Below are 27,205 nucleotides of genomic sequence, written 5' to 3' on the forward strand. Positions count from 1 at the left end.
CTCTTTTTTCCATAGTCTCAAGATATAACCTTGGAACTTACTGCAGAAACATTCTTTTCTTCTCTTTAGTCTTAAAATATAGCCTGGAAATGTACTTTTCTTAAAACACTACGTTCCTCCCTTTCTCACCCCCTTATACCACACACACTTTTCTAACTGTATGCTTGTATCTAGTTTATGTGCTTACTTAGAAGTTCCAGAGGCTAATATTGAGACAGACCAAGTATAGACACCCAACTGCAAAATCCCAGCAATTACCTTAAGGCAATTCATGAACAACAACCTAGCAATGGTGGAGGTGATAGCAACCCATGCTCTCAGTGGATTGTGGCTTGAGACAGCCACTGGAACAAGACATTCAGACCTTGTACTCCCCGGCCCTCCCTAATGTCTTCCATTCCATGTTTTCCTTTTAAAGTCCCTCTCTCCAGCCTAAGGCTTGAAGTGGTTACTTTGGATGTGAATTTGGCCACTTCCTCATGACTAGTTTTGGTAAATAAAGTCACCTTCTTTCTACCACACCTCACTCTTACTCAGCTCTGCAAGCAGCAAGCAGCTGGACCCCTGTTGAGTTACATGATTGAGTGCAGACCTTCAAATGGGAATATTATTCTGGATGATACTGGTGGATCCAATCTAATCATGTGCATCCTTAGAAGTTGAGAACCTTTCCAGTTTTGGTCAGATAGAAAGATGTGAAGATGAAAGATGAATTAGAAACATGTAGCATTGCTGCTTTTGAAGGTGAAAGAAAAGGGCCACAAGACAAGGAATGTAGGTGGCCTCTAAAAGTGGGTAGAGGCAAGAAAACTAATTCTTGTTTAGAGCCCTGCTGCCATCCTGATTTCTCCTAGGGTCACCCTAGGAGACCCACATATGTTCCAACCTACAGAACTGTAAATGATATATTGTTTAGATCATTAACTGTAAGATAATGCATTTGTGTTTAGACCATTAAGGGTGTGGTGATTTGTTACAGCAGCAATGGAAAACAAATTCAAGAGTATTGTTTTGTTAAAAAAAAATACCTCCTTTCTGATTTGTCTCCTTGTTGGTGTAAGTTCTCTTGTTTTCAAAAGATATTTATTTAATCAAGTTGTGCTATACTGATGTGTGTTGCAGTAAGCTTATGATGTTCTAACTAAAAAAAGTGTTTTTGTATATTTCATCAATCCTTCAAAACTTAGGGAGATATAAATACCTCTCTTTATTCAGTAGTAGCTATGTTTACTTTACTAAAAGCTTTGCTCTTTTTATTAAATGGATATTATAATATCAGTGACAGAGTCACACATCTTTTAGATTTTTCTCAGCAAAGATTTTATAAAACTCTTTTATTGATCATCCGGGACTGCTGATTCCAACCTTCACTTTAAGCATTCTTGGTTAATACTTAAGGCTTTTAAAAAATTTTTTTTGCTTATCATGAGATAAACAAATAAAGACTACCTAGTAAATTCAGGACTAAGTTTTCATTTCTTCTTTTTATTTTTTCTTTCTGTAATTGCCTCTAATATTTCATCTGTAGTTAGTAGAAAAAACCATCTAGAAAGACAAAATCTATGCTGCCAGTATCCAGGACCTTCCACTCCACAGCGATTCAGGAAGGAACAGTGTAGCGCATAGCAGCGTCTAACATTCTTTAAAGAAACATTCTCATGGCGCTCTTAGCCATTGTCAGTCTAATTGCATCAGAAATGATGGCTGAGAAGCACCTCAATCCTCCCCTGGATGCATACAGGGTTTCCTGAATGCCCATGTATCCTTTTGCTTGCGTACTTAATGCTAACCTACCTAACTTTCTAAAATGGTTTCATTTTATTTCAAAGGTATGATAAGAAAAAGGTGAGAATATGGTCTGAAATCCATTTCATGGCACAGAATAACACATTCCTTTTTGTGTGACTGAGATCATCAAATTTAAGACTGTGACCTTGGACTTGTCAATATAGAGATACCCTTTCTTCCAAAATGAATGTTAAGGTTTTGATTTATGCTTTCCAGATAATTCTTTAAAACAATTATCTCTGACCTTAGTTCTGAAATGACTATCTATGCAGATAAATAAAAATACCACAACTTATATTTTAAAAACAGTTCAAATATTTGATCTACTAGTAAAATATGCATATAATAAGAATCAATGCATGTCAAAATTTTGTGTCTGATTTTCTACAAGTCTGTTGCTAATCAGAGCAGCAAAACTCTACTATAAAAAACAAAATTAACCTAAAAGTATCATGAGCTATGAAATTGACACACACAAACACACTACATACACACACACACACACACAAGATTTAAGTGGAAATGTTTCCAATTGCTTCACAAACTAAATGTTGTACTGACAAATTGTTTAGTGTGTTAAATTACTGTCATCTGCAATTATTATATTATGAGCAACAAGGTAGTTTTTATATCATGTAGAGGATTATGCTAACGAAACTAAATACACGTACAGCAATTTTTGTAGTGAGCAGAGATGTACATTGAATACAGACAGCACATTTTACAGCATTTTGCTAAAATATTAGCTTAATTTTCCTTTAGCTTTTTCTAGAATGTGTGTATTTTATCCAAAAACTGATGCATGTTTTTAATTTTGGTGACATGCTATATTGATGCAATGCCAATGATGAAGCATTTATCACGGTTATGTGCTGCAACACTTCAAGTTATACATAAAAGGAGCCAGTTTGCTTCCAAAATCCACTGCTTCCTTATTTAGATTCCTGTCATAATGCTCTGTTGCCAAATGCAAACACATTGTACTGTCTGGTGAATTTATTTTCTTTGTTAACAAGGTCACTCAAATGTAGCATTTACAAATTGTGAATTATGCTTAATATAGTAAATAATGGCTAAAGGCTAAGAAGTCAAAAGGTTGTTCTTTACATTACCCACCTTTAAAAAAAATTGTCTTATTTTATTGTCATTACTTTCTATCAAACCAGGAAAATGCTGTTATATCTCTATTTTGTTTATTTTATTTTTTCATTTTAAAGTGCTATTGCTATAAAAATAATGATAATATTACTAGTATTTTCAATAATAATCATAGTTCACACTTATATGGCACTTTTTATGGCTCAGAAACTGTTCTAAGTACTATACACATGTTAATTCGACTCATAAGTTCTTTAATGTCATTGCTATTATTATTCCCATTCCATAGGTGAGTCCGATATACAGAAAAAGAGAAAAATTTGTTCAGTTTCTGATTGATGGAACTTGCATTTGACCCCCAGTATTTTGGCTTCAGAATCCATGCTTTTAACCTCTGTAGTAAACCAGTTAAAAATAAATCACATAAATTTTTTCATATGAAAAAGAGTGACAGAAAGCTAGGAATTTTGGAAATGTTTTAGATATTTTCTAATGATTGTTCAACAATTTCTGTAGTAAATAGTAAATACAATTTATGTAAAATTTTGTGAAAATATTTTTAAATCTCTGAACAGGATCACCCTTTTCTTTTTATTCAATATCTATTTTTATATACCTCAAGTATTTTTTATTCTATACGTTCTATTTTTTGCTACAGACTATGTATTGCTTCCTGTGGAAGGTTACATTTGCTGAAAGGTTAAGTAATCTTAAACCATACCAAAGTTTACATAAATTTCCCATGAAGTTAAATGCATTTGTCCTCTCGAGTTCCAATGTCGGATGAGAGTCATATCGACATTTTTAAGTTTTCTAAAACTTTTTCAGAACTCTGGGATGGACATCATCTAGCACAGATGACTCACTGTCCATAGCTTCTTTGCCCTTTGGGAAAAAATTTAAATGGGTAAAAAATAAATTGAGAAAACTGCCCTAATGCAGGCAGGTTTGACTCTTTTACTCAGTTTTCAGTCTAACTTGACAAACTCTGTGATGAGCTCTTGTGTATGGTGATTCTACTGAGGTATGTTGGGGTATTGGTGCCATTGAATCAGCTGTGGAACAAGAAAACTGGGCCAAATGGTAATGTCTCTGTGCCAACGAGCAGGAGTTGGGATCAAACAACAGTATGACAAGACCTGATCTCACCAAATGCAGCCAAGGAGTCCAATATTCAATACAAATATTATTGAGCATAGACATGACTTAGGTATGTGTCAATACTGACAGGGCCACCCTAGTTAATGGAGCACAGTGACAGAGAATCTAAACAAAGATAATATCATAGGCAATTATAGGCCTGTGACTGTTTATATGCTTGAAAACTTTAAAAAAGGAAAAAGCTGAGCATAATATCAGTGACCAATTAAATTTTCTGCTGTGCAGAACTAGAGTGTTGACTGAAACCCCCTGTAGGATGATTAACCAGAAATTAGAAGGGGGTGAAGCAGACAAGGCCCCTCTAATGGAAGAAAGGGTAGAGGAGAGCACCTGCCCTGTTCAGATGTGTATTTACTCTGACCACTCAAATACCGTATCTTTACATGTAACACTATCATCCCGCTAAATTCCAACCATTCATAATATTAAACTCGGGAAAACAAAATTATAAAATCAAAGAGGTCTCCCATAAATAACATCTAAAGCAACAGAACCTATTTAGACTATTAATAAGGGTCACAGGATTATACTTTCATTTAAGCCTTTTTAAAAGATTAATGCTCTATTTACAAAATAGCATTGTTAACATTTTTGGTTCTTAATTTACATTTTGATAAAAATAAAGAAAACACATTTGAATTAAGATTAGATATAGACTCAAGAAAAATGTAAAGAAATTTTTATGAATATAAAATGTATCTTTTTCCCCCCTGAAAATAGATTCTAGGTTATTGATTCATTTTTAGTGGGGCAATCTTGCTGGAGATTATAGAGAAAAGGTCAGTTTTCTGCCAAATTACTTTCATTATGTTGTCCAAGATGGTAAAAGACAGGTTAATTTAAAATTGCAATTACATCTTTGCACCAAATATATCTAGATTAGAAATAACAAGGAGGTTTTTTTAAGTTAAAATTTTAAACGAGTGAAATTAAGTTAACTGTCATTAAGCCTGTCTTTTAAGCAAGTATCTAACAGGAGCTTGTTTATCTGAAATTAAAATGTAATACTTCTGAAATAGCTGTAATTATAAATAACTGATCTTAATGGCAAATTACAAATTCAGTAAGACCATTTTGAATTCTATTTTTATTATGTAGGTTCATTTCATAAAACTTTTTTGTTAGGCAGACAATTATATTTACAATGGAAACAATATTCTTGTTGATTACTCAGTAGAACATTACATTTCATTTTAAGAAATACTTTGCCTTCAGATAGATTTTTCTATGATATCACATATTAGGTCATTTTCTCCGTACTAATAATAGATTTACACGGAGAGGAGAATATTTGTGGATTGTATTATATGCTGGTGCCTTATATATATACGTTGTCTCAGTTATCAGAATAGAAACAGAGGCTCAGAGAAGTTTTATTTACCCTAATCACAAAAATAGTAAATGGAATTCTAGGAAATATTTATATTTAAATCTGTCAGACTCCATACATTGTGACCCAGCTAGTCAGAAGGAAAGTGCCACACTCTGAGTTCCAAATTAAGAGTCCTTTATTTGCTGGCAACCAAGAGATGGCTAATGCTCAAAATTCTCTTGACCTTGGGGAAGGGGCTTATCTTTTATACCTTGGTTTAGGTAGGGGAGGGGGAGCCTAGCTGAAGTAGAATTTTACAGAAGCTGAACAAGGAAGTTAGATAAGGAAGCTGGTAACCAGGGGGCAGAAGGTTCCCTGGATTGTTGGTTGCTAAGGGCATTTTCATACAATCATCAAGGCGGGTAGCAGGGGGAAACTTCTATACAATCAGTCACCAAGGAGGTTAGTTACAATAGCAGGTAGACTTGCCAAGCAGCATGTGATTACAATGGTTACAGGTGCTGTGAACAGTGAATCACTCTTAACGGTTCAAAGTTTTGAGTGCAGCGGGACCCAGTAATGCACCTGTGGGGACTGGGGCAGAGAGGGAGAGACTAGAGACAGCTTGTCAGGGGGGCAGCTAAGATGGAGTCAGTTAGGCTAGTGCAAGTTAGGTTCTGACACATACGTGTGTTCTTGGCCCCATGCTCTTCATTGACACCTTCTCCCAGGTCACTCCTACCACCCTGGGTAGCCAGGGATGCCTGTGTGCTGACTTCACTTGCTCCTGCAAGATTCTCAGCCTGTCAGAGGAGTTCCAACAAGACTGTCACCCAGCATTCCTTCTGAATCCAGAAAGAACGCATGAATTTCCTCTACGCAGAAGCAGAATTACTTGGTCTGCACTGTGGTATACTGTTCAGTGAAGCTGTTTACCAGTTTGGGAACCAAGACTTCTGCCCAAACACTGAGGATGGAAACCAGACCTATCTGTCTGTGATAGCATCACTCTGCCATTTTACGGTTTTCATTAGCATCACTTTACTTTTGAGGGATCTTCCTGCCCAGACACATGATTTGCTCATTACAGAAACTTCTCAAAGACCCATCTACCCTCTCAACAGAAAGTATCAGCAGACATCAAAGCAATAAAGGTCAGTTTTCTGTAAAATTACTTCTGTTACAGTGTCCCTGAAGAAAAACGACAAGTTAATTTAAAATTGCCATTTCAGTCTGAGCCCTAAAAGTATTTGAATGCCTCCACCAATTCTGAATGATTCTATCTTGATTCTTACCTAATCCTAATTGAACCCCCTGTTGGAAAGACCTGCCTTAAATCAAATTTCCAATTTTTGATAATTTGTAACCTTGCTGTCTCTATTTTGATACACTGGCAGTGCTTTGCTTCTCTTTCTGCAATAAGCAATAAACTCAGCTTTGCCACTTCAATAAGTTGTTGATGATATTTGGGGAGTCAGCTTTTGACAATTTCAGACACACAATCCTTTTCTTTCCATCCGAGAAGAGTTCTGTGTCTTCTGACTTGGTGCTTAATCCTTTTTAAAATGTAAACTACTACTCTCACAGACTTTGGAACCTCCTTCCTTTTCTCTTCACTTTTCTAAAGTGGGAAATAATGTTTTAGTAAGTTTCACAGCATGAAAGAGCAAACAAAAAGCGTGCAATCCCTGTAGGCAGGTGGCCATGTGTCTCACTGCAAAAGAGAGAACACGGCTAGATGAGAATCATATTAATTTAGTCATCTCTCTTTGAAGAAGAGCAATTGAGCAAAGGCAGCCAAGAAATGTTTCCTGAGAAAGCTCTCCCTATATGGAAGAAGACATTAGTGAGGGACTGTGTTAAAAATAACTTCTCTTCCAGGTACCAGGGCATAGTTTTAATGGCAGGAGTTTCCTGGCTCCGCCCCCTCCATCTGGGAAGCAGAGGGGTTTCAAATGTAAGTTTATTTGTCTAGATTTCCCAAGCACTGGCTAGGTGGAAAAATCTAGGCGGTGGAAAAATCCAGGTAGGCTTCTTTGTCCAGAAAGCCCTCTGAAAGCTCTGGGAGGAGGGGGCTCTGTTGTGAACCAAGCAGCCAATCCGGTATCAGAGTCAAAGATCAATCACTCCAGAGGAAGTTTGAAAGAACTCCTCTCATTGGACAAGAACATGAATGGGGCAGGAATAACTCACGGGTTAAAATGCCCCTGCTCCCTCCCTATAGGGACTCCTCTGGATCCCCTCCCAAGGCAGTGTGGGAGCTGTCTCTCCTTCTCTTTCTCTCTGTCTACAAACCTCTTTGGGTCCACAATATTTATTCCAACGGCAAACTCACTGCACCTCCAGGGCCCCTTTTTCCATTTTTCCAGGCAAGAGAGGCCAAAAACCTCCCATCCAGAAATTGGGAGGTGTTTGGGTCGCTTCCATGTCCCCCAGTTACATTAGGAGTGGGAAAAAAAACATTCCTTCCTAACATAATTTGTGGTCTCGAATTCTCACAAATAATTTTACTCTTCTCTTTCTGAAAGGTTGCCAATCTTCAATTCTGGGTAAATCTCACCATTGACATTTTATGTTCTCGTTTTTGGCCTGGAAAAATATCTGTTAGGAAAAAAGAACTAGTGAATATACTGAATCATTAACTATGTTTTTGGGTTTTGTGTCTGTGATACTGTTTTATTCCCTAAAAGATGTCTAGACTGTGATTTTTAATTATTTGCCTACTACACTTCAACTCTATTCTTTTCTATGGTGGCTGATTTCCTCAGTAACACTCAGTATTTACACTATTGTAAATAAACGTGTAAATTATTATTTACAGTGTAAATAAACTAACACTGGAGATGTCCAGTGTTAGTTTGCTACAGAAATCATTTGAAACATGTTTCGTTTTCCTCATCTACTCAGGTATTGAAATACACACCTCAGATGACTTTCATTTCCTCAAAAGTTTTTACATTTGCCTTTTTCTCCTTTCTCGGAGGAGGTTATTTTCCTCTTTGTAAAGTCAACCCCTTCATGAATGGTTATATCCCCTTTTATCTTCTTTTAGCCTTTTCACTTCCCTCTAAAAAGACAACCATTCTAATGTGCTAAATTTGTATCTCTTTGTTTGCCTTGTGAATTTTTGACATATGGCATTTTATGACATAATCTCACTTTTTCTTATTCTTTTCATTTTAGTGCTGCTTGTTGCTGATGTTTCTGCCCAAATACCATGAAAATGTGGAGAAGAAAGAAAGAACACTCAGATGTGCCTGGAGACTTTCTTTTTATTTTTAAACATGTACATCCTGAAATTATGTTAGAGTAAGTTTCAACATATTCAAAATCATGTCATAAAATAAGAATGTTGTGAGAATTATTGACAATTCTGGAAAAGCTTGGGTTGCTAATGAGTTGAGATGTAAAAGAACCCACAGGTTATTTTTCTTTTTTCCTTCTCTGCCTCACTGTAGGTTCATTGTTACCAGCCTAGTAAAAATAAACAAATAAACAAAAAAACACAAAACTGTTTTTGATAATCTGGTTCAACCATCTTTCCCAACTGCAGCGGTTTGTTAAAAACATGCTTCTGGCAATGTGTAAACCTAAATACAATGCAGAGTTTTCATTATCCTGCAATAAGAGTGACTGCCTGAAAATACAGGCTGCACAAAGGAGGGCAAAGCTAAGTTGTGGAGAGAGAATGAAGGTAAAAGCAGCATGGAGCCAGAGGGATACAGGCAGCCGCTGGGTCAGTGTGACTAGTGGGCCTGAAGCCAGACTCCTTTCTTTAACTTTTTAATTATATGAGTTAATGAATTTGCTATATTTGCTAAAACTGGCTTGAGTTGGCTATTTAGTATTTGCAAATAAAGTGTGCTGTAAAACAGAATAATTGGTAATAAGAGGGAATGTTTGAAATTCAAAGACCCAGATGTGGAAATCAGTTGAGTCAAGATAGGGTAGATGACAGGGAAAGTATCTCTCCTTCAAATTGGGAGTTCTGGACATCTTTTTGTAAGGAGCAAATTAGACCAGTGACCATTGTGATGTTGAAAACAGATACCTGATTAATATTAGGAAGCAGGATGTGTTTTCCAATGCTTAAATCCTATACTATGGTATTCGAGGGAAGAAGATCTAAGCTTTGGAATCAGTTGTCCTAACTAAAAGACAAGAGGGAAGAGAATGGTAAGTTTGCTATGGCCAGCAATCCATGATGAGCAAGAGTTAGATAATCGTGCATAGTGGGAGGTCATACTAGGTGAATATTTTAAGTTCCTCTTTCTCTTCCTCCCTCATTCCCTTCTTTCCTGCCTTTCTTCATCCCTCTCTCCTTCTTTCTTTTTCTTTCTTTCCTTTGTTGTTTTATTTTATTTTAGATTCAGAGAATGCATGTGCATGTTTGTTACATGAATAGACATGAACAGTTTGCATAATGGGGAAATTTAGGTTTCTAGTGACCAATCACCCAAGTGGTGAACATTGTACCTAATAGGTAATTTTTCAGTCTTCACCCCTCCAACTTCCCTTATTTGAAGTCCCCAGTGTCTATTACTTCTATATTTTATATGCATGTGTACCCATTGTATAGCTCCCAATTATAGGTGAGACTGTGTACTTTTGATTTTCTGTTTCTGAGTCATTTCACTTAGGATAATGGCCCTCAGTTCCAGCTGTGATGCTTCAGAGGACATGATTTCATTCTTCTCTATGGCTGTACTAGTGAGATGTTTTGCCTCTGGCACAGTGAGGAGCAAGAACCACATTCATAGATGCCATTGGAAAATTGAGGAAGCATGTTTCCCTAGCTCTGTGTGAAAGCTTCCTCTACTATGTTATCTTCCTGATCAAATGAATTACCACTCTTTAGTCACCCACTATGATTTAGTCTTGTAGGAAAATGCAAAATATACTTACATCATTATCTAAGCCCATTGATTTGGCAGCAGAGGCCTAGAAGGAGGCTATGAAAGACCAAAGCGGGCAGAACACCAAAGTCTGTAGCTGAGATACAAGGATGCAGCATCCAGATTAATCAGCTCTAACATAACAAGGCTGCTATCTTTAGTTACGTGGTTGGCAAGTTGAGAGAATGCAAATCTGCTAGCATCCTACTGTAGTTTTAAGATGTTATTATCAGAAAAATCCCAAGCTAGGTAAGTAAGAAAGGATTCATATGGTTATTTACTCCTAAGGTTTGAAACCTGAAACTACCCACACAGAAAATGAGTTGGTAATGCAGCATAGCTGCTTGATTTCTTTTTCACCTAAAAATAAGAAGAGTGACAGAAGGGTGAATTTTCCAGTGAAGAGGATCGGTAGAATTCACATTCGTTGACCAAGAAACATTTCACTTCTTTAGCAGGGAATCCTTGCAAACCATGTCCAGGAAGGATGATAGATGCCTTATAGACTGTTTCTCCTTCCCCTTTCTAAATCAGAGCTTTAATGATAATTATCCCGTTTTAGCTTTATCAGTGTATATTCAGTGTGTTGAAGTGGTGAATGTGCTATTTAGCTATGGCCTTTTGTACCTTGAGATCATATCTAAACAGTCCAGTCTGCAGACTACACAGAAAATCTTGTCTTAGAGAACAGTGTGTCTTAACTAAAATTTATATAGTCACCCTGTGGAGGAAAGGATAAACGATGTTTTGCTTATGAATGGGACACTTGTATATTGCTGAGCTGAGAATTTTTGAAATTTTATGAATTGCAAAAAGGGCATTTATGATTACCAGGGAATGAAAGGATAGAATTATCAAAAGCATCTGCAATTTTTTTAAGACAGAGTCTCACTTTGTTGCCCAGGCTGGAGTGCAGTGGTGCAATCTTGGCTCACTGCAACCTCTGCTTCCTGGATTCAAGCAATTATTGTGTCTTAGCCTCGCGTAGCTGGGTCTACAGGCACACATAACCATCCCTGGCTAATTTTTGCATTTTTAATGGAAACAGGGTTTTCCCAATGTTGGCCAGGATGATCTCGAACACCTGGCCTCAAGAGATGTGCTCAGCTCGGCCTCCCAAAATGCTGGGATTACAGGCATGAGCCACCGCGCCCAGCCTGAAAGCATCTACTATTTTCATTTTCACTTTGCCCTCTACCATTCATTTGCAGAAAAACTGTCTCCTCTGCTTTGTATGATTTTGATAAGCTTGTTAATCAAGATGGTTTGACATTTCTAAATAGAGATAAAGGGATATGATCTGTTCTGATCATCTTGTTAGAACAAGACATTTACTGTGATGTTTATAAGGTAACACAGTGTCCTTGTACAGTGCACACAACCTTTATAATTAAACACTATGACAATGGTTGTGATATATAGCATTATGGAGCCACAGGAATACCAAAACTGAGAAATCACCCTGGACTAAAGCATAGTGTTCTGAGAACACTAAATAGTTTGATGCAATAGTGGTAAATTATATAGAAAAGCTTGTGACATCCTGTTTTCCAGATAACTGAGATCATGGTGTTGAACATCTTGTAGGTATAATCAGAGGAGCAGACTTTACACTGCAAGCAGTGTTGGGCCGCTGAAGATTTTAAGATGGAAGTTGCATAATCAGAGCTATGATTCATATAGTGAGGAGTCTAAGATGAAAACAGGATAAATAGAGTTGACAAGTATTGTTAAAGGCCTGGGTTATTGGGGATGGTGTTGAAACACCCATCTTGTTTTGCTAGTGTTGTTAATACCACTAGTAGTGTTTCTCTGACATGCATCTTGCTCAGGGTTTTAGTCCTCGGCTCTTGCCTAGAGCAAAAGAGTTTTTAAAGAGGAGCTTTTAGAGAAGAATATGTTGTCTTAAATTATTTATCTCTCGGAGTTTTTTTTTTAATTTCACATAATTTAAAAGAAGTAGAAGACAAAAAGCATGAACATAACAGTTACGTATACTGATTAAAATCGGAGAGAAAAGACACTTAATATAAAATATTTTGATATAGGCTTTTACAGTAGAAAATTGCAAAGAAAAAGATAACAATTACAAGGAATTGCTAAGTCAGAGATCTTACCCAGTATCAGGCTTTATGATATGATGTCAAAATTATGAGCCATCGAAAAGTGCACGTGAAGCAAAGATATGGGATGTCAAGGACAGCTGACCAGGTCTTGCTTCCCACCTTGGACCTGCACTTTTGGCCCAGAGTAGATGAGGTCTGTAGGGGAGGTTTGTAGGATTCCTTATACTATGAGGAATCTTAAAGAGGTACTTTATAGCCCAGCGTTGTATAGTTCAGGTGACACTCCTCACAGAGCCTTATATCATGGACCCTGAGTTTTATTCACTCTAAGTAATTCTTAGCCACAGACATTTTCCTAAGGATCTTTTAAAGATAAGGCATATTCCTAGCAAATGTCATTAGTTGACTTATTTGAGAAAGTCCATTTGCAAAGGAAATTGCTGTCACCTGACTCCCCTTTTCATTGTACCCCTAATGTCATGTTGTCTCCCACAGGGTAGCAGATGGATTGCTGGCCTGTTGCTTTAACCCATTTCTTTTTGTTTTCTTGGTTTTTGTTTTTTTTTTGAGACAGAGTTTCGCTCTGTCACCCAGGCTGGAATGCAGTGGAACAATCTCAGCTCACTACAACCTCTGCCTCAGCCTCCCAAGCAGCTGGGATTATATGCACCCAGCACCATGCCTGGCTAATTTTTGTATTTCTAGTAGTGACGGGGTTTCACTCTGTTCGCCAGAATGGTCTGGAACTCCTGACCTCAGTTGATCTGCCCACATCAGCCTCCCAAGGTGCTGGGATTATAGGCATGAGCCACCGCGCCCGGCCCTTTCTTTCAATAGTATTTCAGAAGTATGTTGAATAAATGGAATAAAATAAGTTTTAAAGTTATAGCAATCTGATAATAAGTATAGAAAAAGTCTGTGAAAGACCAAGTGATATTGGAAATAAGATGCTTTGCCTGGATGAGAGTGAAATGCAAGATTCCTATCCTGAGAGAACCAAAAGAAGGAATGCCAAGGAACTGGCCCCTCTCTTACTCTTTAGCATTTAACTACAGCTTGATTGACTGTGCTGTAGGTATTAGACAATTTTAGAATCGTTACATAAATCAGCATGCCTCTCACATTAAGAAAACGTTTTCTTTTACATTGATGAATGCTTGTCTTCCTTCCTAAGGAAAAAAATAAATATCTATATTCTAGCAAACATATGGTATGTTTTAAAACTGCTAGCAAATAACCTACATAATTGGACAGCCCATTATCTTGATTATTATTATTACTTAACACAGATATAGCATTTGCCTCAAACGGCATTCACTCAAAGTAACTGACAAGCATTAATTACTTAATGTGTTCATGTTCTTTATGGAGAAGTTAAATATAGTTAAGTATATATCTGAGGACACGCACATACACACACACTGCCAGGATTAATAGGGAATCCAAGGAAATGTCTGTTGATTACCAAATGTATATGTAATAATGCCTATATAATTCCCAACAAATGGATATCAGTCTTCATTTCAGACATACACTTTCAGTAACAATGTTTATAATCACTTTTAGTCACAGTTTTAGTATAACAATTATTTTAGAAAGTTCTTTATAGTTAATTTTTTTGATAATTTTAATCCATTTCTTCTCATGAAAAATAACATAGTATCCTTTATGTTGTCTTTCACAAAGATGCCTTAAGGCCCCCATATTGCTATCCTTGGTGTCAGAGCAAATAAACTGAATAAATAAGTAAAAGACAGAAATCCCTTTGCCACTCCTAAATATACATTCATAAGAGACCAGAAGGCCAGCGTTATGAATTATTTTCTTCTTTCCTTCAATGAATTAGCGTATCCTCTAGAATGATGTGCATGTGTTGATGAACAAAGTCAACCTTCTCTGGGTTGGTTACAGTGTACAGCCAATTAGTATCTCTTTCCCTATCAACATGGCAGAGCACTCAAATATGCCTGGATTTAGTTGCCCTTACCTTCATTTGTCAACGTTTTCTCTAACTTAGGTGGAAGTTGTTATTCTGGGTCAGTGAAGGATCCGTCGGGATGTGTAGAATGAAAATAATAGTTGATGGTTATTTATTCCTTGCTTGTTAGGATTTCTAGATCCAAAGTCTCTAACTTCAAACTCACAACATAAGCGTTGTACATCTACATCTAAGCTATTTCTGTCTAAATGCACCATGTAGGCCATTCTGAATCACATATATATTGATGACACTTTAACTGATAATTATTAATATCTTACAAGTGATCAACATTGCAGTTTACAAAAGATAATAGAAAAGATGGAACTTTCCTCTCCGAGTCTCATCCATTACACAAACCGGAGCTAGACAGGCAATAAATACTATAGGCTGCCAGAAGAGTAGGAAGTAAAGTTATGGCAGTGCAGTAAACCCGGATGGTACAGTCAGCCCAGAGGAGAGGCTTCCACGTAAACCACTGAGAGGTGAGGTTTTCATAGAAATTAGTGTTCCATAATCTATTCTAATATATGGTCTATTTTATTCTGGTGTTCTTTTAGGTCACTTTTACTTTGTGGTGAATTCTTTTTAATTAAATCCTGGTTATAATTTGTAAACCATCCAGCCTTCTTGTTTTCTCTAACAATATGATGAAAGACGTCTTCTACACAGCTAATGCACACATACAAATAAACACAGAATTTCAGATATTTATGTATAATGCCTATCCAAAGACTTCATGGATGGTTCATAAAACATGTTAAAAATTCCTATACTTTACACAATGTAAGAAAAAAGAAATTTACTATTTCATCTAATGATGATAATAGGCTAGAAGATTTCGACATGAAATCAATAATTCTTTTGTGGTTTAGTTTATATGTAATACCTCGCAGTCTCATAAGGTGTTAAGGATCTAAAACTTTAATCCATGTGTAATATTCTATAGTTTTATGTATTTTATATGTTTGTTCATTTATCTGCTTACTAAAAACTCTACTAAAAGTCTGTATTCAAAATACTGCTGACTTCTGAAATGCACGCTAATTTTTGTACCAAGAGAACCATTTTTATATTTCACTTTTAATTTTTTTCACATTCTGGAAGTATTGTTAAGATTGAGGGCAACTGTAACCTATGCACGTGAGACCACAAATGCAATAGCAGCCCTGTGAGGCACACATGTGTATGAGTCTTGTAGCTTCTTCTTCTTTTCTTTTTTATTGAGACAGATTCTTGCTCTGTTGCCCACGCTGGAATGCAGTGGTGCTATCTTGGCTCACTGCAACCTCTGCCTTCCAAGTTCAAGTAATGTTTCTTCCTCAGCCTCCTGAGTAGTTGGGATTACTACTACCCACCACCATGCCTGGCTAATTTTTGTATTTTTAGTAGAGACAGGGTTTCATCATGTTAGCCAGGCTGGCGTCGAACTCCTGACCTCTCAGGTGATCCATCTGCCTCAGCCTCCCAAAGTGCTGGGATTACAGGGGTGAGCCACCACACCCAGCACTAAGCCTCATAGCTCTTACTTTAATTTATGGAGTCTGTGATTGCCCTACTTTGCCTCTTACATGTTTGCATTTCTTGAATTCCTAATTTGAAAGAATTACTCCATAAATAATGGCTATTCCTTCCTCTGTGCTACGTGATTGTAAAAAGACACACCTACTGAAAAAAATCTGAATATGCAGGAGTTATAAAAGATGTTGATTAATGTATAATTATATAATAGTGAGGTGCTAACAGAATGGAGAGAAGGAATAATAGCTATTCTATTTATTGCTGTTAAACAAGGCACCCCAAAGCTGAGTAGCTTCAAACCACAACTCAGTATCTCTTATGGTTTTGTGGTTTGATTGCTTTTAGCTAGGATCTCTCTAGTGTTTGTAGACAGATAGCAGCTGGGACTGAAGTCATCTGAAGGACAGGCTGGATCATGGACACTCTCCATTGGCTCATTGGTTAGCTGGAGTTGCCAACTGAGCACCTGTGTGTTATCTCTCTGTGAGGCGAGGGAGTCCTCACAGCATGGCACTTGGAATTCCTACAGAGTTCTAGGGCTCAGAGATAAAAGGTGAAAGCATCCAGACCTCTTATGAACGCCTAGCCATAATTAGAATAGTTTCATTTGCTATAGATAAAAGCAAGCTGTAGGTAAATAAGGCCAACCCAGATTCTAGGAGAGGAGACTCCACCATTTAGTGGAAGGAATTTTTGAAAATGTGATTGAATCTATTATAGAAGCCATTGAAATAATTCCTAGAGATGAGCAGTGTTGGCCAGTTGTGAGAACAGAGATTTCTAATATTATATTTTAGATTGCTAGCCTTTTTGTCATGTAACAGCTAAGTTACCTGTAACTCCCAGAATTTTTCTTAGGTTGCCACACACATAGATAAAGGTCGTGGATAAGTAAGGGTGAAAGTATGCTTGTCTCACATTCACCACTTTGTTACTGAAAAAAGAACAGTGTCCTATCAAGAAGACTGTGACCAGGGCATTCAGATCATAAAAAGCAGCCAAATGAACAATGAGACACGATGGGTACATAACGAAGTCCACAGAATCTTCATCAAATATAATCTTAAACACAATAGAATATCTTTTGAGTTTCTGAACTAAATATCCCAGGTAAATCTTGTTCACACCAATTGTTCCCATACTAATTTGACATAGATTGGTCACACTTTCTCTATTTCTCTCTCATTTAATTTTTTGCTAACGACCGTCAATATCTAACAGCTTCCTATAAACACGTTGGATATAATAATATATGAGAAAGACTGTGTTGATTTAACATAAAGAAAAATATCTTTGGCCAGGCGCGGTGGCTCAAGCCTGTAATCCCAGCACTTTGGGAGGCTGAGGCGGGTCAATCACGAGGTCAAGAGATAGAGACCATCCTGGTCAATATGGTGAAACCCCGTCTCTACTAAAACTACAAAAACTTAGCTGGGCATGGTGGCCCTGTAATCCCAGCTACTCGGGAGGCTGAGGCAGGAGAATTGCCTGAACCCAGGAGGTGTAGGTTGTGGTGAGCCGAGATCGCACCATTGCACTCCAGCCTGGGTAACAAAGGCGAAACGCCGTCTCAAAAAAAAAAAAAAAAAGAAAAAAAAGAAAAAAAAATATCTTTGTATTACAGCTTCTGAGACAGATTTAATGAAGGGAGTAGAAAACGAGCAGAATCATGAATAAAGTTGTTTTAGAAAAGAGGGGAAGAAATTTCACTAGACGAGCTGTAGGAAGTTTACCTAGTCCTAGAGGTTTTTTCATCAGGGCCTAAGATTTTTCTGGAGAAGAAACTTCACTAGACAAGCTGTAGGAAGTTTACCTAGTCCTAGAGGTTTTTTCAGCAGGGCCTAAGATTTTTCTGGAGAAGAAGTTTCACTAGATGAGCTGTAGGAAGTTTACCTAGTCCTAGAGGTTTTTTCAGCAGGGCCTAAGATTTTTCTGGAGCAGAAACTTCACTAGACGAGCTGTAGGAAGTTTACCTAGTCCTAGAGGTTTTTTCAGCAGGGCCTAAGATTTTTCTGGAGCAGAAACTTCACTAGACGAGCTGTAGGAAGTTTACCTAGTCCTAGAGGTTTTTTTCAGCAGGGCCTAAGATTTTTCTGGAGAAGAAAGTTCACTAGACGAGCTGTAGGAAGTTTACCTAGTCCTAGAGGTTTTTTCAGCAGGGCCTAAGATTTTTCTGGAGAAGAAGTTTCACTAGACAAGCTGTAGGAAGTTTACCTAGTCCTAGAGGTTTTTTTCAGCAGGGCCTAAGATTTTTTGCAGATACATCAGAGAGGACAGACCAGAAAGGAAGTAGACAGACAAGCAAGCAGAATTCTAGACTCTAACATCTCAGCCAACACCCAAAAAAACTCAGTTTATACCTCTTCACTGTGAAGAGTTAAATATTAGATTTCACTTGAAATAGTAATGCTGATAGGATGAAGAAGAAAGGAAGGGCAGGAGTGGGAAGAGGAGGAGAAAGTTCATTCAAAAATTCAGTGGTGCAATCAGAAATAGAACAAAGATCCTCTGTCTTTGAGACTAGGCTATTCTAGTCTTCTGCATAGTCTCTACGGAGGGGAAACTCTGAGATAGAAAGCAAGTTAGGTGTGCAGACTGTTAAAAATCTTACATTTTAGGATAAGAATTTTTGTCATTACTCTTAAAGATTTTTAAGATTCTACAAATATATCTTAGCAGGAAACAGAATTTAATTTTTAAAGGACAATAAAGTGCAAGTAGTTCAAGACACAACTGAGGAGAAAAATATTGCAGTTCAGAAGAAAAATGTTTAAATAAATAGACTGATCATGTAAATAATTCTTGCAAGAGATAGGGCTCTGTTAATTCCAAGCTGATTGAAAGTCAGCAGAAAAAGCACTACATTTTCTGCCTTGAAGTTCCTGCAAAACTTTCTTAATTTTGATTATTAATTCTATATTAACAATTTTCAACAACTTAATTTTAAGTCATGATGGTGGTACCGAGACCAGCTCAGTTGTGGAGACCCCAATCCAAGCAGTGCTGAAGGAATTAATAAACAGATACAAAGATAGAGTGCAAAGTGGGATCAGGAGGCCAACAGCAGGCTGAGCTGAGAGCCGCCGGCAGACGCTGACCTGAACAGGCGACTATTGTTAACAAGCAGGTGTTCTGTGTTTTCTCATAGAACAAAGATAAACTAGGCAGGCAGCAGGTGCTTGCTCACCACTGATCAAAGACAAACTAGAATTGTTCTCCATGAGGGAGCAATGGGGGCAGGGTCACATATCCTGTGTTTAAAGAATTGGTTTAACTAGTATATGATATACATGCATTGCTTACTATTTTACAACGCCCCAAGCAGTTTTTCACTTGGGGGCCAGCTTGGTTTTCCTTGCCGTCGTTCTCAGTAAACAATATAATCCATCACACATGTTAGGACTTGTTCCCAGCACTGTAGAAATTTGGTTCAGTTCCTGGTATTTATGTATAAGTGTTATATCTCTTAATTAATAATTTTTACTGTACTTTCTTTTTTTTTTTTTGAGACAGAGTCTCACTCTGTTGCCCAGACTACAGTACAGTGACATGATCTCCGCTCACTGCAACCTCCACCTCCCAGGTTCAAGTGATTCTCCTGCCTCAGCCTCCTGAGTAGCTGGGATTACAGGCACTTACCACCACATCCAGCTAATTTTTGTATTTTTAGTAGAGGTGGGGTTTCATTATCTTGGCCAGGCTGGTCTTGAACTCCTGACCACATGATCCACCCACCTCAGCCTCCCAAAGTGCTGGGATTGCAAGTGTAAGCCACCACACCCAGCCTGCTCTTTCTGTTTTAAAAAATATTTTTTTAGCCAGGTGTGGTGGTGGGTGCATGTAGTCCCAGCTACTTGGGAGACTGAGGCAGGAGAATTGCTTGAACCCAGGGAGTGGAGGTTTCAGTGAGCTGAGATCGTGCCACTGCATATATATATATATATATATATATATATATATATACACACACATATATATATATAAAACAACATAACTATATATGTATAGTTAAGTTATATATATGTATATATAGCATATTTTATATTTATAGATACTATATATAAATACTAAATATATATAGTTATAACTATGGTTATATAGTTATAACTATATAAGCACATATATATAAAGTTAAATTATATATAACTATATATAATTTATATATATAACTATATAACCATATATAGTTAAATTATATATGTTAAATTATATATATAGTTAAGTTTCTGCATTTTCTTAAATGCTTTTTATTGTTTGTATTTATAATTGACACATAATATTTGCTGATATTTATATACAGTGTGCTGTTTCACTGGATCTACACATTGTATAATAATCAAATCTGGGTAATCACCATATCTATCACTTTAAACGTTTATTATTTCTTTGTGGTGACAACAGTCCACACCTGTTCTAGCCATCTTGAAATATACACTACATTGGTATTTGCATCGTCACCCTCCTGTGTTAGAGAACAGCAGATCGTATTCTAACTAAATTTGTATCTGTTGAGCAACATCTCCCAATCCTCCATCATCCCTGTCCTCCCCACTCTCCAATTACCACTGCTCTACTCTCGAAATCATAGAAATACTCTATGAAATCACTCTTTCAGATTTCACCTGTCAGTGAGATCACGCAATGTTTGTATTTCTGTGCCTGGTTTACTTCATGTAACAAGTTCCTCCATGTTGCCACAGATGATAGGATTTAAATAATTTTGAGGTAGAGTCAGCGTTACTGGATAATTTACTGAAAAAGTAAATTAATTATAATTAGTACATTTAATTGTTTAGACAGTGTCTGAAACACAACACTTAAAATGTCAATGCCAGCTTTTGTAATGAAGACAATTCTCTAAGCTCTAGTAGGATGGAGATGCGTCTGTGTTAGTTAGTATAATTTTCTCAATGTCTGACACTTGGTAGACACTTAAAGTTATTTGTGGAATAAATATGTGTTAATACATGAAGTTGCTTATTTTCATGTCATTAAACATTGTGTAATACATTATCACATTTTGAAAGTTTGTATAATTTCATCATCCTCAATAATATAGGTTCTGTGAATGAATATGATTGGTTAAAACAAAAACAAATTTATATAGGATTGATCATATTATAATTGAAAATTACTTAGGAACCCTTCGAAGTAAATAAGTAGGTATACATCATGCTGTACAAGGTCATTTCTCCTTTTCTGCAAGCACATTCCTGTTCAGTCTAAATTAGTTCCTCCAATCAAGCACCTGATGAGGTACTTTTTACCACACTTGAATTTTCTGCATTGCTATAAAGAAAGAATAACACATAATTATAAAGCCCGGAAGAACATTTCTAAGCCATATCTGTTTTTTAAATGATTTTTGTTCATTCTTACTCCACAGAACTGGAAAAATTATTTTCATGGTGAATTTATAAATTTAATGCTTGAAGTAATAATCATTTATTATGAAGAATGACTTTATCTCTCTAAATAATTTTTAAAAATTGAGTATAATTTGATTTTTGGCATAAATACACATCTAATATTAGACTATGACAATCAATACTATTGTTTCTTGTATGAAAAACCTGTATCAGGGACTAGTGCAATTTCTTCTAATTTTGGCTATGCAGAATCTGATTGCAAATATCCTATCAGAAATTCTGATTAGCATTTGTAGATGTGTTTGATTAATAAGTGATCAAGTCATCATTAGTTAATAAATGTCATTTATTTCATAGAAAATTTCTTTCTTTCAAACACAGGACTCATGAGGAGCAGAGGTCTCTGCCTCTTAGGTGACAAAAATATTGGGGCACAATGAACTCAATATGGGATGATTAGTTCTTTGATAGAAAGTGCTCTGACGTAATTAATGTGCTTTTTCTTCAGGGTTTTAAATATCCAGCATGCTCTTTTGTCCACTTGATTAACCAGTAAATTAAAATTTTATGTAAGTCTTCTGACCTAGTCAATTTGCCACGAGTATACATTAATGGAGGGTAACAGATGAGGTTCTTCCTGACCCTCTGTACAAATCGCTGCACCTCATCTACTTCTACCAGAAGGAGCCTCTGCTTTTACTAACATATGGGCCATGGTGGAAACAAGTAAAAATTAAACATTAAAACTGAGAAATTTTAAGAGACTCTGTGAGGTTCCACAGTAAGAGAAGGCAAGACATTGAAAAGAGGAGTATGTTAGAGAAAACTAATATCAGGTAGTGTCTTTCAAGGTGAGGAGCACTTAAATGTTTATCGAATAAATGAAATGAATGAATAAATAATAAATGGCTTACAGGCTGACCAACTTAATATCTGGATATTTTCCTCTATCCAAAAAACCTGTTCTATTATTTTTTTTCTTAAACTTGCAATCATTTTAAAGTCACTTATTTTAAGAATTTAGAAGTCCTTTATCTTTTAAAGTTGCTATGATTTATGAGGATAAAACTTGGAGTGGGCATTGGATAGTTCTGATTAGAGCAGATGAGTTACTTAGATACTTGAGAAAATTGACCAAAGGGTTAGATAAGAGGCAGGAATAGAAATCAAAAGTAACTTAAAAATGTTTCTTAAGGTAAAAACAACCTTTAGAAATAGGCGATGCATTTCTCCTCCACCCCATCCTTTATCTCCTTACTTTTCCCTCTCAACTTTTTCTCCTCCTCCTTTTCCCCCTGTTTGAAAATTGAGATCCTTATTTCCCAGACAACAAACTCGGGCTAAAATTACTTATTCTAGACTTCATACATGGTAAACTTACATAGTTCAGGGACTCCAGACCCTCATCATAATAGTTTTAATTTATAACAACTAAACAGCATTTCTGAGTTGGAGGTGCTTGTGAAACAGATTGGTAGAACACCTATATGCTTTACCCTTTCCCCTCACTAAAATAAAAATCAATTTACTAGTAAATTCCTTTCACTCATCACCCCATCGATGGTTGTATTCTCAAATACCTGTGAATAAAATTAATGAGCTTTTGCGGAGTACTGAAACTGTGCATATCTTTGGAAACTAATGTTGTATTTAGCTTCAGGCATGATGGATTCATCCAGTGCCCTGTTACACTTTGAGATTTCAGAAAAATTATTTATAAGAAGAAAAACAGGTGTCATTTTCTGTATGATTTATGGGTTTTGATCTTTAATCCTGAATTTTCGTATCATTAGTCCTGAGAAAGGGATATTATAAGACAGGTGCAATGAGACTTAAAATATTTTCATAGGTGTAAATCAGTTTATTATCTGTTTTTTGGTCATGGGTTTTATGATGGAACACATAATCATGATGAAGCACAGAATCCTTAACCCTAGCTAATTTCTCATATCCATATATTTCCCAAATTGCATAACCATATGTCAAGTTCATGACTATGCCAATTGTTATGCTCGGGGTTAGGTTCCAGCCCATGCTGAGGTCTGGAGGGAGTGGGTGAATGAGCAGAAAGAACACTCAGGGGGCGGCAGGCAGTGAAAGATTATTTTATTCAGCAGCAGCTCTCATCAAGAGCTTTCTCTCACATGGTTCACCCTGTCTTGGCTGTTTCGTCCCACGACTCCACACACAGCTGTGTGGCTGGCTCTCCCTTGCCTTCACGGTCAGCAGCTTAGCTCTTTCTCTCTCTGGGCACCAGTGATTCGAGCTGTGTCCTAGCTCCCCTCTGACTCTTTCTGTGGGCACCAGCGAACCTACACAGTGTCAACAGGGCAATTCTACCTTTTGCAGACAATAGTGGCGTAGAGCCAGGTGATAGCCTTCCCATGTTATGGCTACATGGCTGTGATGACAAGTGGAATTGTACATCTGTGCTCTAAACTTGCTGATATAAACATCCTACCTCAGCCTATCCTTGACCACAGCTAAGCCATTCCTTGTCCCATGTGTATATTCCTATAGATATACATGCCTATAAAAAATCAATTTAAGAATAAAGATAGCAATCGAGAAAAAGCTTATCTAAAAGAATTTGATTATTGAATACAAATAATCCTTGCAGAAAATAAATTCTCTTCTAATATGGGAGTTCACCCATGGTTTATAAAATGAAAAGACGTTTAGGAATTTATTGACCTAGGTTCGGGAGAATTACTTTTCTCCTTCCCAGGCCCCAATAGGTTGTTTTTTTTTTTAAACAACGAGTGAGTAAAATGTAAAGAACTCTACAGAGACATCAGTCAGAAAGATTTTTGAAAGAAGTTCTCTATTTTTCTACTCCAGATAATTGAAAAATTATTATACATTACCTAGGTAGGCTATTTTTTTCAGCTTCTTTCTACTGTTTTCTCCTTGAATAGTTTCGAAGATTAAAGCTAAGCTTGAAGCACCATTTGAAGATGTAGAATTATATTACTTATGTCAAGGCTCATAGAAACCATCTGATTGTGGCTTCTTTACACTGAAGTGTCTGGCCTCTTCCTCTGTAGCCAAGGTGATGGGGAGTTGTCAGGGGTTCAACCAGAGTAGCAGAATCAGTAGGAGATGTACATTAAAATATTTTTGCAAAGAATTGGCTTAAACACTTGTGGGCATTGGAGATGCAAGTTTGAAATTCACAGGGCAGGTTGGAACACTCAGCCATGGTAGGGGTTAAGGGCGCAGGTAAAGTCCTGCTCACAGATGAAATTTCTTCTTCAGTGGGAAAACCTTAGCAATGCTTTTAAGGCCTTTCACCTGACTGAGTAAGGCCCATTCACATGATCAAGAATGGTCTCCCTGAGTTACATTCAGTTGATTATGAACTTTAATCACAGCTACAAAAAACTTCACTGCAACACCTGGACTTGCATTTGACTGATGACTGCAGACTGCGGCTTAGCTATATTTACACCTCCAAAGACCATCACGTCACAGCGATGATACAGTTACAGCTTTTCCTTTCTCACTTGGGGCACTAAAAGGCAAATGATCTAAAAGGTGGTACAGAATCAAGAGACAGAGAAAAACCTCATGCCTTATGCTTTTTCCCAGGTTAACTGTCTTAGCATGAGCAGTGTCTTACCACGCAACCCTAATTACAATTCTGCCCATTCCACTTATTCACAATTAAAAGAAGCATGCTAAAACTTCTAACAACGGTACATAAAGATTCAAATTGGAAATTTTACCTTTCAATTTTATTGTTAATTTGGTAACTGTTGATTGAAATACAGTTTGGGGATTGGGATGTTTTATAATCTACGTAGCAATTATTAAGGAGACTGATATCATTTGGCTGTCTCCTCACCCAAAATCTCATCTTGAATTGTAAGCCCCATAGTCCCCATGCGTCAAGGGAGAGACCAGCAGGAGGTAATTAAATCATACGGCTGTTTTCCCTATACTGTTTGTTCTCTTGATAGTGAGTGGATTCTCATGAGATTTGAAGGCTTCATAAGAGCCTCTTTCCACCTCACTGAGCACTTCGCCTTCCTGACCCCTTGTGAAGAAGATGTGTGGCTTCCCCTTTGCCTTCTACCGTGGTTATAAGTTTCCAGTGGCCTCTCCAGCCATGTTGCACTATGAGTCAATTTAACCTCTATCCTTTATATATCACCCAATCTCAGACAGCTTTTTCTTAATAGCAGTATGAAAATGGACTAACACAGATGTGAACTACTTATTTATAAAACATTTTAAAATCATAAACGTCTGTGCTTTTTCAGAGGATATTTATATTTATTATAACACTTTTACATGGATAGGGTAGAAGTGAATTAACTACTGTTTTCACCGAATATTCTGTTAAATAATAATATTCTTTATTTTGAATATAAGAAAATAGTCTATCTATAAAAAAATAAATGTTTTGATGAAAAGATGCTTTGAGGGAAAAATTTAGTAGCGGGGCACTGGACCTTTAATCACACGGGTGGGATCATTATGTATTAAAATGCTTATCTGCTTGTCATTTGAAACAAAAGTCAGTTTGAATTAGTAGAGTCAAGAAATGAAACTCGGCTGGGCACAATGGCTTCCATCTGCAACCCCAGCACTTTGGTAGGCCGAGCCAGGAGGATCACTTGAGACTAGAAGTTTGAGACAAGCCTGGGAAACACAGTGAGACCCTGTGTCTCTGAAAGTAAAAACAAATAGCTGGGTGTGGTGGTACATACCTATAGCTCCAGCTACTTAGGAGGATGAGGTGGGAGGGTTGCTTGAACCCAGGAGGCTGAGGCTGTGGTGAGTCCTACTCATGCCACTGCATGCCAGCCTGGAGAACAGAGAGAGAACGTGTCTCAAAAGAAAAAGAAATGTGAATTAGGGGAGAAAAGTTTCATCATTTTTGTCAGAGCAAAGGTAAACCAAAACAATGTAGATTCCTCTAGAAATAGACTTTTCTTTAGAAGCACAGAACGCTTGTCTATTCTGTTTTTCACACCATGCCCAATCCCTTTTATCTGTTGCATGGCTACTGCATTAATTAGCCACTTTGTGAATATCTCTGAAGTAATCTGCAGTAAATTGTAAAACAATTTGGTCTTTTAAATTTTCCTTTCCAAGATCAATGCCCATACCCAAGGCAAATAATTCAAAATTTTATATTAGTCTCCTATCTAGGATTAACTGGTTTTTGTTATCTTTTCCTTTCTATATTATTCTATAGCAAAGTGGGAGCATGAACATACCTAATAAATGTTTAGTAAATATTTGTTGATTGATGACAGAGTCTAGTTAGAAGAGTTTTAATGACTCATTAGTACTTTAAATTAATAAATCATGACAACAATATTTATGTTGGCTTAGCTATTTTTAGACTCTGCATTTATATCCACCAATGATCTATTGGTGGCTTTGAGTTTATTGCTTTACCAAGATAATTAAATATCATATTCTACATTAGTTAGGGATAATAAACTTCCTCAGTAAGTATTCAAAATCTATGCATATTTATGTCTTCCTGTATGCTCATCAAAAATTACAGTGGTTCAAGAAAATCTTCAGTCCACTCACCCATGGCACATGCACACTTGAATATGATTAATGTTTTACCCAGTAAGCATCACTTCCCCTATGACCACTGCAAACTGTTTATCACAACAGAGGAGGTATCACAGGAGGTGCTTTTCTTTAGAAGAAACTGTTTGTTTCCTAATTGACCAGTTTTGCTTCATCAGCATTTTGACGTCCTAGATGGGCTTCCCCTGTTTATAATGTATAAAAACCAAACAGGAGAAGGCTTTTTATTCTCAGAAACCATCTAATAATTTTACTATATTGTTTGCACCTTTTAAAAAACTGGATTTGTTCCATCTTTTCCATAGCCAAAAATCTGGCCAATGATGCTTTGATCACACTTCGCTACTTGCTGATGACTAAAGGTGAGGTTATTTTATGAGTAAATATCACTGCGAAGAGCCAAATAGTGTTTGAAAATGATTCTGAAACTGGACTTTAAATGGCTTTTGGTACTCTGC

General features: G+C 36.8%; 1 protein-coding gene across 33 annotated transcripts in view; it reads right to left on the minus strand.

Annotated features, from left to right (window-relative positions):
- The window catches only part of LOC144580163 (uncharacterized), a 341,993-nt gene that overhangs the window by 158,921 nt on the left and 155,867 nt on the right, over positions 1-27,205 (minus strand). Inside the window, exon 6 of one of the 33 annotated variants that reach the window (XR_013529235.1) lies at positions 20,047-26,001. The exons of the other annotated variants lie outside the window; for them this stretch is intronic. The gene's annotated coding sequence lies outside the window, so the exon portion shown is untranslated. Of the gene's footprint in view, positions 1-20,046; positions 26,002-27,205 lie in introns of those variants that run through there. 33 annotated transcript variants of the gene reach the window in all.

This window comes from Callithrix jacchus, chromosome 18 (assembly GCF_049354715.1).
Source record: "Callithrix jacchus isolate 240 chromosome 18, calJac240_pri, whole genome shotgun sequence".
In the NCBI taxonomy this organism is placed as follows: Eukaryota; Metazoa; Chordata; class Mammalia; order Primates; family Cebidae; genus Callithrix; species Callithrix jacchus.